We start from the raw sequence: 13223 nt of genomic DNA, 5'->3' as shown, positions 1-13223 counted from the left end.
TGTCAAATATCAAAGATCGTTCAGCAGACTCTTTAGTCCGATAAAGGAGTGACATTCCGAAACCACCTTCTAACTACGGTCTGCTTTAAGAAAAAAATTACTACAAGAAATAACCGAAAAATATTTAAGAATGAATAAACCTCTCTAGGGACGAAGTTAGGACACTGGTGGTCTTTTTGACAGACCCCTGCAATCTTAAGAGGTAAAGGAACAATTTTGAGGCAGAAACTCCGGAGTTTCAGCTTTTTCATACGTAGCACTCACCAGAAGATAGATAAAACTCTATGGATTACCACTTCCTAGCAAGAAATTTCCAAGTACAATTCATGTATTTGCCATAATGCTGACTGAAGAAGACGGACTGAAAAGGGGACAACACTAAAGTTCATAACAACACAAAAACATAAGTCGCTGTCCAAATCTCTATTAGCTCGATCATCTCTCTCTCTTAAGACTTCAATTATTTTTGCTATGGAAAAGCTTTCAAAAGCCATTAATCTTTACTTTGTATCATACAATTTTAAGTTTCCTTCATTTCATGGATAACAAGATGGCTTACAACATGCCTTTGCTTTGAAAATATGGTCTTACTGGATAGTCTTATGGAAGAACTATCACTTAACTAACTTTGAGTGCACAGTGAGCGCGATCGAAGTTAGTATTGCCGCTGTGCTGTCGGAGTGAATGCTCACCTCCCTGAATGAGAGAAAACACGATTTTAACTCGATTTTTTATGATATTTGTATTAAATAAATCTCAAAACCGCATAACAGACTGATCTTATACTTTAATTCTCCAACAGGTACAAGTATATGCACTTAAAGTGCCAACGCATACATTTCCACTATTCGTTGCCACTCTTAAGCCCCCACCTGGTGAGTCTATAACTATCTACACTGCATACCGTATTCCACGCGCTCTTTATTTGTATAACGGCAACCAAATCAAAGCAGAAAATAAAATCACGGCGAAGATGGCAGGATGTTAAAGTTGATTTTTAATATCTACAAAATTCAAAACCATATAAAAATATTTGAAAATTGGTTGACGTCCGTACGACAAACAAGCGCTCACGCTCTACGCCACCTTCATGCCAAAGCTAAGGCTATGCACATATCTAAGGCGCAGCGGCAACTCACGATTGGCATTCAAGTGTAGTTTGTGTTGTTGGCGGAGGATGGGATGAGGTGGCAACTTCAGCGTCGGTAGGGAATCAAATAAAGGGATTTCAAGGATGGCATAAAGCACGTACACACACAGACAGACATAAGGATACACACTGCTCAAAGTAAAGATACACACAGACAGGCACAAATAAAGCGCCTGCACACATATTTGTGCTTAAATACAAACTGAAGCATGCAAAAAACATGACAGCGAAAAAAAATCCAGCCAAAGGATGTAAAAATTCAATTCAAATCAAAATGTCTGCTATCTGCAGTCAAGCATTGCCTGGGAAAGAAAGGAAAAATTGCGCGGAATGCGTCTGAAAAGGATGTAAGGCACTGCTGCTGCTGTTGTTACTCTTGTTGTTGTTGTTGTTGTTACAAGTGCTGACATGTAGGAGTATGGCGGCATGAGCAACATAAAGGATTACATGATGAGTACATATGTATATGCACACACATACAAATATATTTGCATATGCGCAAATATAGACACATATCAATGAAGCAACAAAGAGCAGGGCCAAAAGCTGCACGAGCGTGTACAAATCTTCAGAAGTATTCGCATAGCGCTGACTGTTGACGTGACAAGATACACATGTGTACAAAAACACACATATGCATATATCAATATAAATATAAATATGTTAAAGTATGCTTGTGTGTGTGTGTTTTGCATGCTTTGAACGCCCACAGCTCACAGCGCTCAGTCAAGGATAATAATCGCTCATCCCCCTGTCGCTAAGCGAATGCAGCGAAACTCACCCTCGCAGAAAAAACACACACAAAGTAAGTACATACTTAGTTATTTCGCCGTAATTGTAATACATCAAATATCAAATGTGAATGCTTATATGCAAAAATAAATCTTTTGAAAAAAGAAAAACGGGCACGGTTGCAAGAAAATGGTGGCATTCTATTTTATTTCTCACATTTCAGGTTTCTTCTTATAAGCAATTTCTGCAGATTTTTGTTTTTTTTTTTCAACGAAATTATGAAATCATGTTTATATTGACTTCGATATTTCTTAGTGTAATCCTTTGAGAAATTTAAGTAAATAAAAGCTTTACGTTTAATAATGTGATTTGAGTTTTGAGAAAAGTATGGAAACAGCTAGTCTGTCACATGAATATTGAATGTGCATACGTATATTTGAAAATATTCCCTGAAAAGTTGATTCGGCAAATATTTTCGGAGATAAAAATGTATTTGTAAGAATATTTCAGATTGAGAGGAAACCCGAAACGGCATGACCAATTGTCTCGAAATTTTTAACCAAGTTTGTTCGATATATTTTTCAAGTAATGATGGTATAGAGTATAGACTTTTTATAGTAACTTCAAAAAACGACTTTGTTGGGGAAGCCACTATTTTGTCAAAAATTTTGATAAGTCCGTCGATTAATCAAAATAGTTTTGTTTTGGCCTTTTTATTTGCGACAATTTTAAGCAGAACAGAAGCTAAATACCCTTCACAGGTGCATTTCTGTTAGTAACTATGTGTTCAGTTTGTATGGAAGCTATGTATATGCTATAGTAATCCGTTCTGAACAAGTTTTTTAGAGATTCCATTGTTGCCTTAAAAAATAATCTATACCAAATTTCGTGCATATATCTTGTCAAATGTGTTTACAAGCATTTGATTCTGATCGTCCAGTTTGTATGGCAGCTATATGTTATAGTTTTCCGATATCAGCCGTTCCGACAAATGAGCAGCTTCTTGAAGAGAAAATGACGTTTGCAAAATTTCAAAACTGAGGGACTAGTTCGTATAAATACAAACAGACAGACGGACGGACAGATATACAGACGGACATGGCTAAGTCGACTCAGCTCAATATACTGATCATTTATATATATACTTTATAGGGTCTCCGACGATTCCTTCTGGGTGTTACAAACTTCGTGACAAACTTAATATACCCTGTTCAGGGTATAAAAATCTCCCCGTTTTTTACGTGGTTATGGACGTCAGCTACCGAATGCAAAATGTTTTTAAATTAATCATTATTAAAGAACATTAAATTATATACGATATTTATTTATTTATTAAAAACAAAATCTCTGCATAAACTCTCGAAAAAACGCATTTTTCACTTCAAAGGGGATTTAACTCCTTAAGTAGCTATTTCCAAATATTTCAAACTTATATACTATCAATGTCCGGAGTAAATTTAAGTATATTTATTTAAACTTTCCATATTCTTCAAATAAGAATATAAATTACTAAAATATGTCAAATTGGTAGCATAAGACCCTAACAACATAACAAGTAACTGCGCAAACATAGTCCTACCTCCTAAACATCAACCTCACCTTCTTGCGGTAACCCTCGTCACTACGAACGAGGCTCTGACGACTAAGCAAAGGCGGTATAACCTCATCATCAGCGAGGAGGAAACTCCAATTACTCACCTGCCTGCCTAGGGGCATTACCGACAGCTCCGGAATTATACTTGGCTGCCGTTAATCACTATTAATTTTGGTTCAACACATTCACTCTTTAAAGGTATTTTTAATATAACTATTTTTAATTAATTACTTTTAGTTGGATGTGTCATATGATTTTAATTCCTAAAACTTAAGGTAGAAGTTAGGTTATGTGAGATGCCTAATCTAGAGAAATCGCACGTGGATTGCTATTTGAAATCCTTTGTGAAGCCATAGAAAAGAAAAACTCCTGTTTTCGAGCTTATAAAGTAGCAAAGCGTTTACTAGCCAAAAAAAAGGTATAAGTGAATATAACTACAATTTCCTATACATGCTTTTTGTTCTAAGAAATACTTCATATAGAGTGGCCGTTCACGTAGTTTATTCAATAAAATGGGGAACTAAAAACACAAAAAAATAAAAAATAAAATTAAGTAAAAATGTACATAAATACATATGTACTCGTATATGTTACTTTGAATGAAATTTTGAAATTTCATTCGCTGTATAAAATATATTACATATGAAGTTATTTGTGGTTAGTGTTGCCATACATTTTAAAACATTTTATTTAATAGTTTTCGTAAAATCTAAAACTTTTTTTTGAATATTATTTAAGAACTATTTCATATAAAACTAAAAAAAAATATTGCTTTTTAGAAAACAAGTTCTCTATGTTTCCGACATTTTGGTGAAAAATAGTATTAATGTTTTGAGCAAAACTGCTTTCGAATTTTAAAATTAATAATATAATTTAAATTTCTAGAAACATTTTTACAATATTTTCTGTATATTTACTTTATTAATATATTAATTTTATTACGGCGGCATATTTCTAATCAAATTACTTCTTCTTCTCGTTAAACAGATGGTTTAAAAAGTGATCTATGGTGATACACCTCTTTGTTTTATGGTATTCAACATTATTTTCTGGATTATACCAAATAGTTCAGTGTGGCCATATATTCTTTTATGATATATATGACATATGATTTTTTATATTATATTCTTTTTTTAAAATTATTTTTATACCAGTAATTTATTGGTGTTATAATTCTCAAAAAACTTCTCTTATATGAAAATTTTTGGATAACTATTTTATACCAGTGATGTTTCGGTGTTATACTTCTCAAAGAACTTTGTCAAGTTATGGGTTGTCAAAAAAGTCTTGCGGTATTTTCGCTAGTTGGCGCTGAAGCGCGTACTTCTAGTTTTATTCGTCGCATCGGGTCATGCTATACCTTTTTGGAAAGCTCATTTCACGCGCTAACACGTGTTTGATTGATTGTCGTTTCTTTTAAGTCGTTCGTGAGTTATAGCGTCGCAAACATGGAGCAAAATAAAGAGAAAATACGGCATATTTTACAGTACTACTACGATAAATGCAAAAATGCAACTCAAGCCGCCAATAAAATTTGTGCAGTTTATGGACCCGATACAGTTTCCATTTCCACCGTACAACGATGGTTTCAACGTTTTCGTTCTGGTGTAGAGGTGATCGAAGATGCGCCACGCTTCGGAAGGCCTGTCATCGAAAATTGCGATAAAATCGCTGAATTGGTCGAAAGAGACCGGCATAGTAGCAGCCGTAGCATCGGTCAAGAGCTGGGCATGAGTCACCAAAAATTCATTTCAATTTCAATAAAAAAAATAAAAAAATTCAATAAAAATACCGCAAGACTTTTTATAAAACTCAAGTAGTTTGTAAACTAAATTCTAAAATTGCTAAAATCGCAAAACATGTTTTCCCTCCACACCACTTTTTCGCAATCCGTATAACCTAGTTAGCTTCGCCCTAATCCCTTAATTAGTAAGCAGTCTAAGCTAGGCATTTCAATATTTCAATTTGCTCATATATTTTGCGAATATTTGCACACACACACACATGTACATACAATTGACAGCGGTTGGAAGACATGATTTGCAAATAACGCACTTGAATTTGCATAAAACTGCAAGCGTTGTCAGCAAAGGCTGCTAACAATAGCACGAACAACATAAGCTAACGACTCGCAGTCACGGCGCAATGTTAGCGCTCAAAAATGCCAATCGAGCTGCCAGAAATTATGCAAATTAACAGGCGAAATTCGGCAATATTTTCGACACAGCTGCGCAAGCACTCAACTGACAGCGACAGCAAAGCATGAAAACCATGAAAACGGCGCAAAAAAAATATTAAAAAAATCACAGGTAAGCAGCGCTAAGTGAAACTGAAAGGATTTACCCGACGGCCAAAAATTTCAAATTTTTTTTTGTGCAGGAAAAAAATTAATTTGCATAAATACAAAAAGTGCGAAAGTGTTTTTTCAGTTTTGTTTTCAGATTTTGTTTTTTTGCGGCGCATGCAAATGCGACTGCCACAACGAAAAAGGGTAATTGCCGCACAGAATGCCCACAGTATGCACAGGCGAAACTGACAGCGATGACGCGACACCGCTGGCGACTCATTAACATAACATTAAACGGCGCGGCAGGAAATGCGAGGCAACAAACGGTGGCAGCAACAACGATGTAGATATATTTGCATATAGCTATGTTTGTATGTATGTCAGTTTGTTTGTATTTAAACAAAGAACGCCTCATTCCAACATCCTGGCAGTCAGTCAGTCATTCATTGAGTCACACACATACAAATACGTCCAACTATATCTATCAGAATGTTACTGCAGCGCATCTGCCATGCCGCTTCCTGTACGCTCCAGCATACAACCCATCCACACACATACATACACACAGTGAAGCGCACTGATACAGCCGCATCGCAACAGTTCAACGAACGCTGTGTCTCACTAACCTAAATTAAAATTATGTTAATGAATGAGAAATATAAAAACACAGCGCCGCCGTGCATCTGTGTGTGTGTGTGCGCGCGCTGCCTCATTTGCCTGCACGTAAATCACGGCCAAGGACGACGTGCCACACGGTGTTGCGCGCCGCGCGAAATGGGGGCAGCCGCCAGTGTTTTCGGGCATAATGAAGTTGGCGCGGAGGCTGCGCGCTGTCGTGACGCGACGCGGCGCTCATCAGCGTAATTTTAATTTGCGTTTTTTTGTTGTAGTCGTGGTTGTTGTTGCTGCTTTAGAGCGCAAAAATTTCATCATCTTCATTTCTGCTCTTTGTTTGTTTCTATGCGCGTTCGCCGTTGTGCAACTCCACGACCGGCATTTTAATTTCAGCTTTTTTTTTCGTCGGATTTCTTCGCTTTTCATTTTGCATCTTCTACTACTTCCTGTCGCTGTGTTCCGTTCTCACTGCATTCCTGCGTCACTCATTAACATACAGACAGTTTTGTCGATTAATTTCGAATTGGCCTTGCGCGCTCGGTGACGTCACAAGGACACGCAGCGCCCGGCTCGGCACGCCGTGTTGTACTCGCAATTAAAATTTTAATTTATGCAAATTGCCATTGGCGCGCCAGCACAGCTGTGTGTTGATGTTGTTGTTGGCAGCATGAGATTTGTTCTGTTTTTGGGTATTTTGGTGTTTTGAGCGGAGTAGCCCAATCGGTATTTGTTGTGCGTATTTCGTGATTTGTGCTTTCGCCGAAAAGACGTGTCGGAATGTGCTGTGTGGCGCGGTTCGATGGAGTGTTTTCGTAAAATTTTTTGAAAATTGTATTATATTTTCATATTCGTGAAAATCGAAAAAGTTTCTAAAATTTTGACTATTTTTATTGCTTTTTTGTGTTGTGACTAAAACTTTGATTTTTTTGGTTAGATTTTGGATCATTAAATAGCGAAAAACTGCTTAAAAAACTGCTCAAAATTAGGAAATTATCAATATATGTATATATATTTTATACATTTTTGAGGAAAGTTTCTGAAATATACATTATATCTGCATAATCGATGCATTCGACCAATTTTTTTTTTTTAATTTTGTTCTTTGTTTTTTACTGTTTCTGTTTTGTGACCAAAAATTTTGATTTTTCGGATAAATTTGGGGTTTTTAAATAGAGGAAAACTGCTTAGAACATATTTCGAAATTAAAAAAAAATAATCGAAAAAAAATATTATCAAGATTCCGAGCAAAGTTATGTTCCCCAAACAACCTGAAGCATACTTGTTTTATTTTTTGCAATAATTAAAAATAATCTCAAAATTTAGCCAGTAGTTACATATTACGGAATATCAAAAGTTTATCTGACTGTGAGGTTATTTGTGTCGTATATTAGAGTTTTAAACAATTTTCCAAAGTGAGCCATATTCGAATGTTTTGATCTGATGAAATCATAAGAAAATCGACGGCCTTACAAAAATCATAAAATTCTAGAAAATGAAAGGAAAGTCTTATAATTTAGGTAATGATTAAAAATTCACGAGATTTTTTCTAGTTAAAAGTTCGTGCGAAATTCAAACCGTATTTATAATTAAATTCATGCTTCTATTATTTGATATAGTGCTCAAATTAACAGTGATTTCTTAGACGCCTGCTGGTATGCTAAGAAATCTGTATACCAAATCAAAATTTAAATATTGGTAGTCGAAAAAGTCTTTACGTATTTCTAATCGAACTTCACTGGCATTGGAGATATACGACTGCAACGACATCTATTGACAAAATACGAAAAGACTTTTTCGACTACCTAATATATTTATGAGGAAAAAAAGTTTCATTTAAAAAACATATACCAAATTATTTGACACAAAATTTATATTAAAGAATCTTAAATTTTTTTTCTATTTTTCGCAATAAAACTGAAATAAAACGAGCACTTATTACACATTTCGTCACCTAAAATGCACTGTTATACGTATCCCCACTTTTCATAAGTTTACGGGCGAAGGAAAAATAATATAATATAAACCACTTATATTGAAAGAAAATTTGAGTTCTGGTTAAAATATTTATATATTGGTTATACTTGTATATGACAGCGAAAGCTGAACATTTTATGCCACATATACAAGTAAGTAATTATGATGAAGTGAATCGTAAGAAATAAAAACTCAATTTCGCTTTCTTTTTTATAAGTGGTTTGACGTTTTAAGTGACTATATATTACTAATATCCGTCGAAATTCATACGCCATATTGATTGCGTAACCATGTGATATTTGCAATCAAGGAAAAAGCAAAATACTATTTTCAATTTTGGCCAAGTGTTATTGTAAAAATTTTCGAAATATTGTGTTTGGAATTAAAATTTCTGTATTTATGTGAAGTATATGTGAAGTTTGGTAAACGACTATTATTTTGCTTGCAGTAAATCTGCATGCAATAAAATGAACGTTCCTAGTATCTGCTTTTCCTTGTTTCTACGCTGTCGAAAATGGAACGCTTTTCAAAAAAGGCATAAATTTTTAAATTAAGAAAAGTGATTTAGCAATAAAAGTGTGAGACTGAAGACATTGAAATCGATATATGTACTGTATGTGAATTGAAAAACAAACTATGAGAAAATATTTTTTTTGCCTTTGACAACTATTTACTATTGCTCTCGAAAAATTGTAACAGTATTGGCCTTATAAATGTGAAAAATAATTTTGCTCTAAAATTTAAAATTTTGCTGATAAATAATTTGCTTTAAAAACTAATATAAATAAATAAAAAATTATTTAATTTAAAAAAATAAATTAGAATAAATTAAAAAAATGTCCAAAACCAAAAACAAATATTTCACTTAATTCAGTTTCAAAACTCAGTACCTTATTATTAAATAAATACACTGTTTTCTATCTCTCTTACGGTTTTTAACTTAGCTCAGTTGAATTGAAGTTGAAGCATTTCAAACTCAAAACAACCCAACTCATTTTTGGTACGGTATTATGAACTTCAACTGTTTTCAGTTAAAAAATTTTAAACGAAAAACCAAAATATTTCCATTCAGTTATTGCTTGTGAAAAGGTAGCAGTTGTAGTGTTTTGATACTCTAGTCAACCACACTGGCTTGGAGTTGACAACTGTAATCACAATAAAGTTGATTTTGACAATACTTCGAATGAATTTTTTTTGACAGTTTAAATTGTCATCGATAATACCAAATTTGATGATTTCAACCATATACAGTTGGCTTTAAAACCGCAATAAAGAACTTAATTTTATAATTTTTCTAGCTCGTATTTAATTTTAAATGTATTAAAATGTTGACAGTGAATTTTGCTTCTATGGAATTCTTTCTTACGATCAATAAGTTTTCAAAATTTGTGTATAAATTCTGCACTTCATTGCCAAAGAAGTACAAAAAAAAAAAAAACCTTACGTGAAAGTTCGCTAAAGGCATGCGATGTTATTAGAGCTTTAGTAGTAAAAGTTTAGTTCCAGAGCTTTTTTGCTTTAAATTTTAAAATTTATGCAAAGCCCGTTCATGAATGTAAGTAATTTAAGTGAGCAGAAATGATACAAAAAAACAAAAAACTTGCTCTTAAGTATATATAGATTGCAAGTAATAATGCTGCAACACAAAATGCCGCACGGTTTTAAAACTGAGAAACTTGTGTGTTTTTTTCATAATTAATTTGGAAAATATTGTTTTTTTTTTGGAAAATATGTATTAATTAATGTAGAGAAATATTTTCTTATAAAAACGTTTGATCATTTTTCCATTATATATTTTATTGTTTATATTTAGTAATAAACTAATTATGATTATAATATAAATTAACTATAATTTTATTTTTTATTATTTGAAATGATTTAGTTTTATAATTACTAATTACAATTAGCTGTTTAATATTTCTCTTTTTTATACTGAAAATGTTTTTAAAGATAAAAAATTTAAAATTTTTAAAATAAAAATTTTTCAGAAAAAATTTAAAAATTTGAAAAAAAAACATTATAATATGTAAAGAGCTCTCTGAAAACCATTTTGTTGCTGAAGAATGCAAGCTGTAAGTGTCGAGTATGCATTTTTGTTTAAGAATAGTATATTGTTTATTAAAAAAATATAAAAAAAATAATTCATAACATGTATTTGAATTAGTTTGAAAATAAATAAATCGCAAAAACAATAGATATCTGCCTTCAACCATTAATTGCATCACTGAAAATTGGCTTAATATCGTTGCTATCTCTTTAATAAAAAAGCCATTCTCCCAATCAAGCTGATTTTTATTTACTTTTTTGAATGGGATTGCTTATTATTAATTAAAAAAAATATCCAAAACTAATTCTCCAAGTCTATTTAAATTATTATTGAAATTTATTTTGTCATTCGAAAGCTGAAGAATACATTTATCTTTCAAATATCATTAATTCAATTATTAATATTTTTTCTTAAATTTGTGGCTTAAGACTTTAGACTTAAGTATTTCGCATGCATTTAAAAAAAATAATATTTTTTGTAAGAAAAATAAAATTATTTTCTCAAGCATTTATGCAACCTCACATTATAATGCGAGCTTATTCAGAGATTTTTTTAATTTTTGCACCAGTTAACAACGTTTGAAAACACTAAAATTGATTTGCAACTTCGAAGCCATACAAAAATATTGAAAGCTCTCCGTTTATGAGAAAAAATTTTAACTTAACAAAAATTCCGAAAATATTTATTGTGCAAAATTAGCCAATTAGCCAACAAAAACCGATATCAAAATTCATAAAGATTATTTAGTATTGAGAGAAATATTTTCATATAAAAATGTTTGATACTTTTTCCATTAAATAATTTCTTGTTTTTCACTATTAAGAAAAAATTTTAATTTTATATTTTATATCTATATATTGGTTTTATAATTAAAATTCTGCTTATATTTGGTTTTTTTATGGCAAAACAATTTTTTCTGCGCCGTTACTGCTCAACTGTCTTTGATAATTATTTGAAATGAAAAAAAATTTAAAAAAATGACAACACACTTTCATTAACCTTAATTGAAGCTTTCACTTTCACTTTGACAGCGTATATTTGGCATTATATTTTCACTTACCTATAACTTTAGTTTCACTTAAATCAAATGTAGAAATGTAGTGTAACCATAAAAGCACCTTTGCACAAAATTATTGTCATAAGATCCATTTTTGTTGAAATATGTATTTTAAAACAACGTTATTGCAATATTTGTTTGAAAAATAATAGTTAATACACTCAGATGTCACTTCAAAAATGTTACGCTTTCAGTTATTAAATTTCTAACAATTTTTGTCTTCTTTTTTTTTTGCTTTTGTTGCTGGCCACACAATATTTTTTAGACACACAATTCACAACAGTACTGTAATGTTAAATATTGTCTTGTATTTTTTATGAGTTCTTTGGCAGCATCTTGGGGCAATCCCCAAACGTATACTATGGCAAAGCCGCCGACAACCTTTCGGATGCGCCTCACGTTGAGGAATGAAATTTCAATTTGTATTGCACGCAATGCGAACAGAACAGATTCCTTTTCTTCGGCAGTGGCTGGCGCCTTATCACCACTGAATCGCTAAACAATCTGGGAGCGCGTCTTCGCGTTTCATCTTCAACGGCTCCATCAATGCCAGCCAGCGAGCCAGCGACGGGGGCGACCGACATGCCACGGCAGGGCAGGGTGGCGCGGCGGGCGGTGCAGGCGTTGGCAGCAGCGGCGGCAACTCACAGACTCCAAGGAAGCAATCAACAGCGGCAATCGAGATGTGTGAGGACTCGCAAAAAAAATCGTCGCTATGCGTGCAAAGTTGTACAGCGAATTCCCAACAAACGCTCGCCACGTCGCGAAGAAATATTAACTCAGTTGCCTTTTTACGCGAAATATTACAAGTGTCTGTATGTGTGTGTGCGTGTGCGCGCGACCGTTATAGCAGTTGGCAAAGGCAGTGCGCGAATGGGCGGCGGATGATTGAGACGCGACGCACCAGTCAGGCACAATGCCCGACTGCTACTGTCCGCGAACGACTTTGCCAAGCCCGCACCAAACAACAAAGCGCGAAAGTGCGAAGCAACTTGAAGAAGACGTCGGCACCGACACCGACGCCAACGCCAACGCCGATGGCACTGAGCCAGTGCAAGCGCTTGTGTGTCGACTGGAAGTGGCAGCGAGTAACGAAAGCGTATTTGCCACCCCCTCGTGGCACAACACACATAGTTGTACGCACAAGCTTGTTGTGGCAAGTGAGGGGAGTTGAGGCGGCTCGCAATTGTAGAGCGCATATTTTACGCTTACGCCGCTGAGCAGCGTTGAGGCGTTAACACACACACACACACGCATACCCACAGTCACATGCCAAGTCACAGCCATCATCTCCGTCAAGTGTTGGGCATGCGCACTGGCGCATTTGCTCTCGTAGCAAGGATTCACTCTTGCGCTCCTTGTAATGCACAAATACACACACACGCACGTCACTGTGCGCCGTAACAAGTTGAAGTTGCGCGTTTTTTGTTGTTTGCTTGGTTTTGCAACAGAAAGTGCCACTTCATGGCAGTAGCAGTCCCGAAGGGTATATTGCCCTAGAAAAAAGTGAGTCAAAAAAGTGAGAAAAAATGGTGGTGGAAACTTCCAAAAAAAAAAACATAAATCAACCCCTCACATTGCACACGCACACATGCAAAAATTCGAAATAAAAAAAAAATAAGTAAAATACGGCACACATACAAGCATATTTACATTTGGCGTTTGTGGCAGCGGAGCGCAATGGCAAAAAATGCATAACGAATTTTTCCAATTTCATTTTTTTTGCGTTTATTCCACGCAGCGACTCACACGAGCACACCAACTGCG

At 34.3% G+C, this 13223-nt stretch overlaps 1 long non-coding RNA gene across 1 annotated transcript in view; it reads right to left on the bottom strand.

Annotated features, from left to right (window-relative positions):
- The window catches only part of LOC126761983 (uncharacterized), a 47300-nt gene extending 34614 nt beyond the window's left edge, over window positions 1–12686 (bottom strand). The window contains exon 1 of the long non-coding RNA XR_007667402.1: window positions 11460–12686. This is a non-coding gene — a long non-coding RNA (uncharacterized LOC126761983). The remainder of the gene's footprint in view (window positions 1–11459) is intronic.
- Between the last annotated feature and the right edge of the window lie 537 nt (window positions 12687–13223).

The sequence above is a fragment of the Bactrocera neohumeralis genome, chromosome 6 (genome assembly GCF_024586455.1).
Source record: "Bactrocera neohumeralis isolate Rockhampton chromosome 6, APGP_CSIRO_Bneo_wtdbg2-racon-allhic-juicebox.fasta_v2, whole genome shotgun sequence".
NCBI lineage: Eukaryota > Metazoa > Arthropoda > Insecta > Diptera > Tephritidae > Bactrocera > Bactrocera neohumeralis.
The sequence above is the reverse complement of the archived record's forward strand: the minus strand, read 5'-3'. Positions and strand labels throughout refer to the sequence as shown.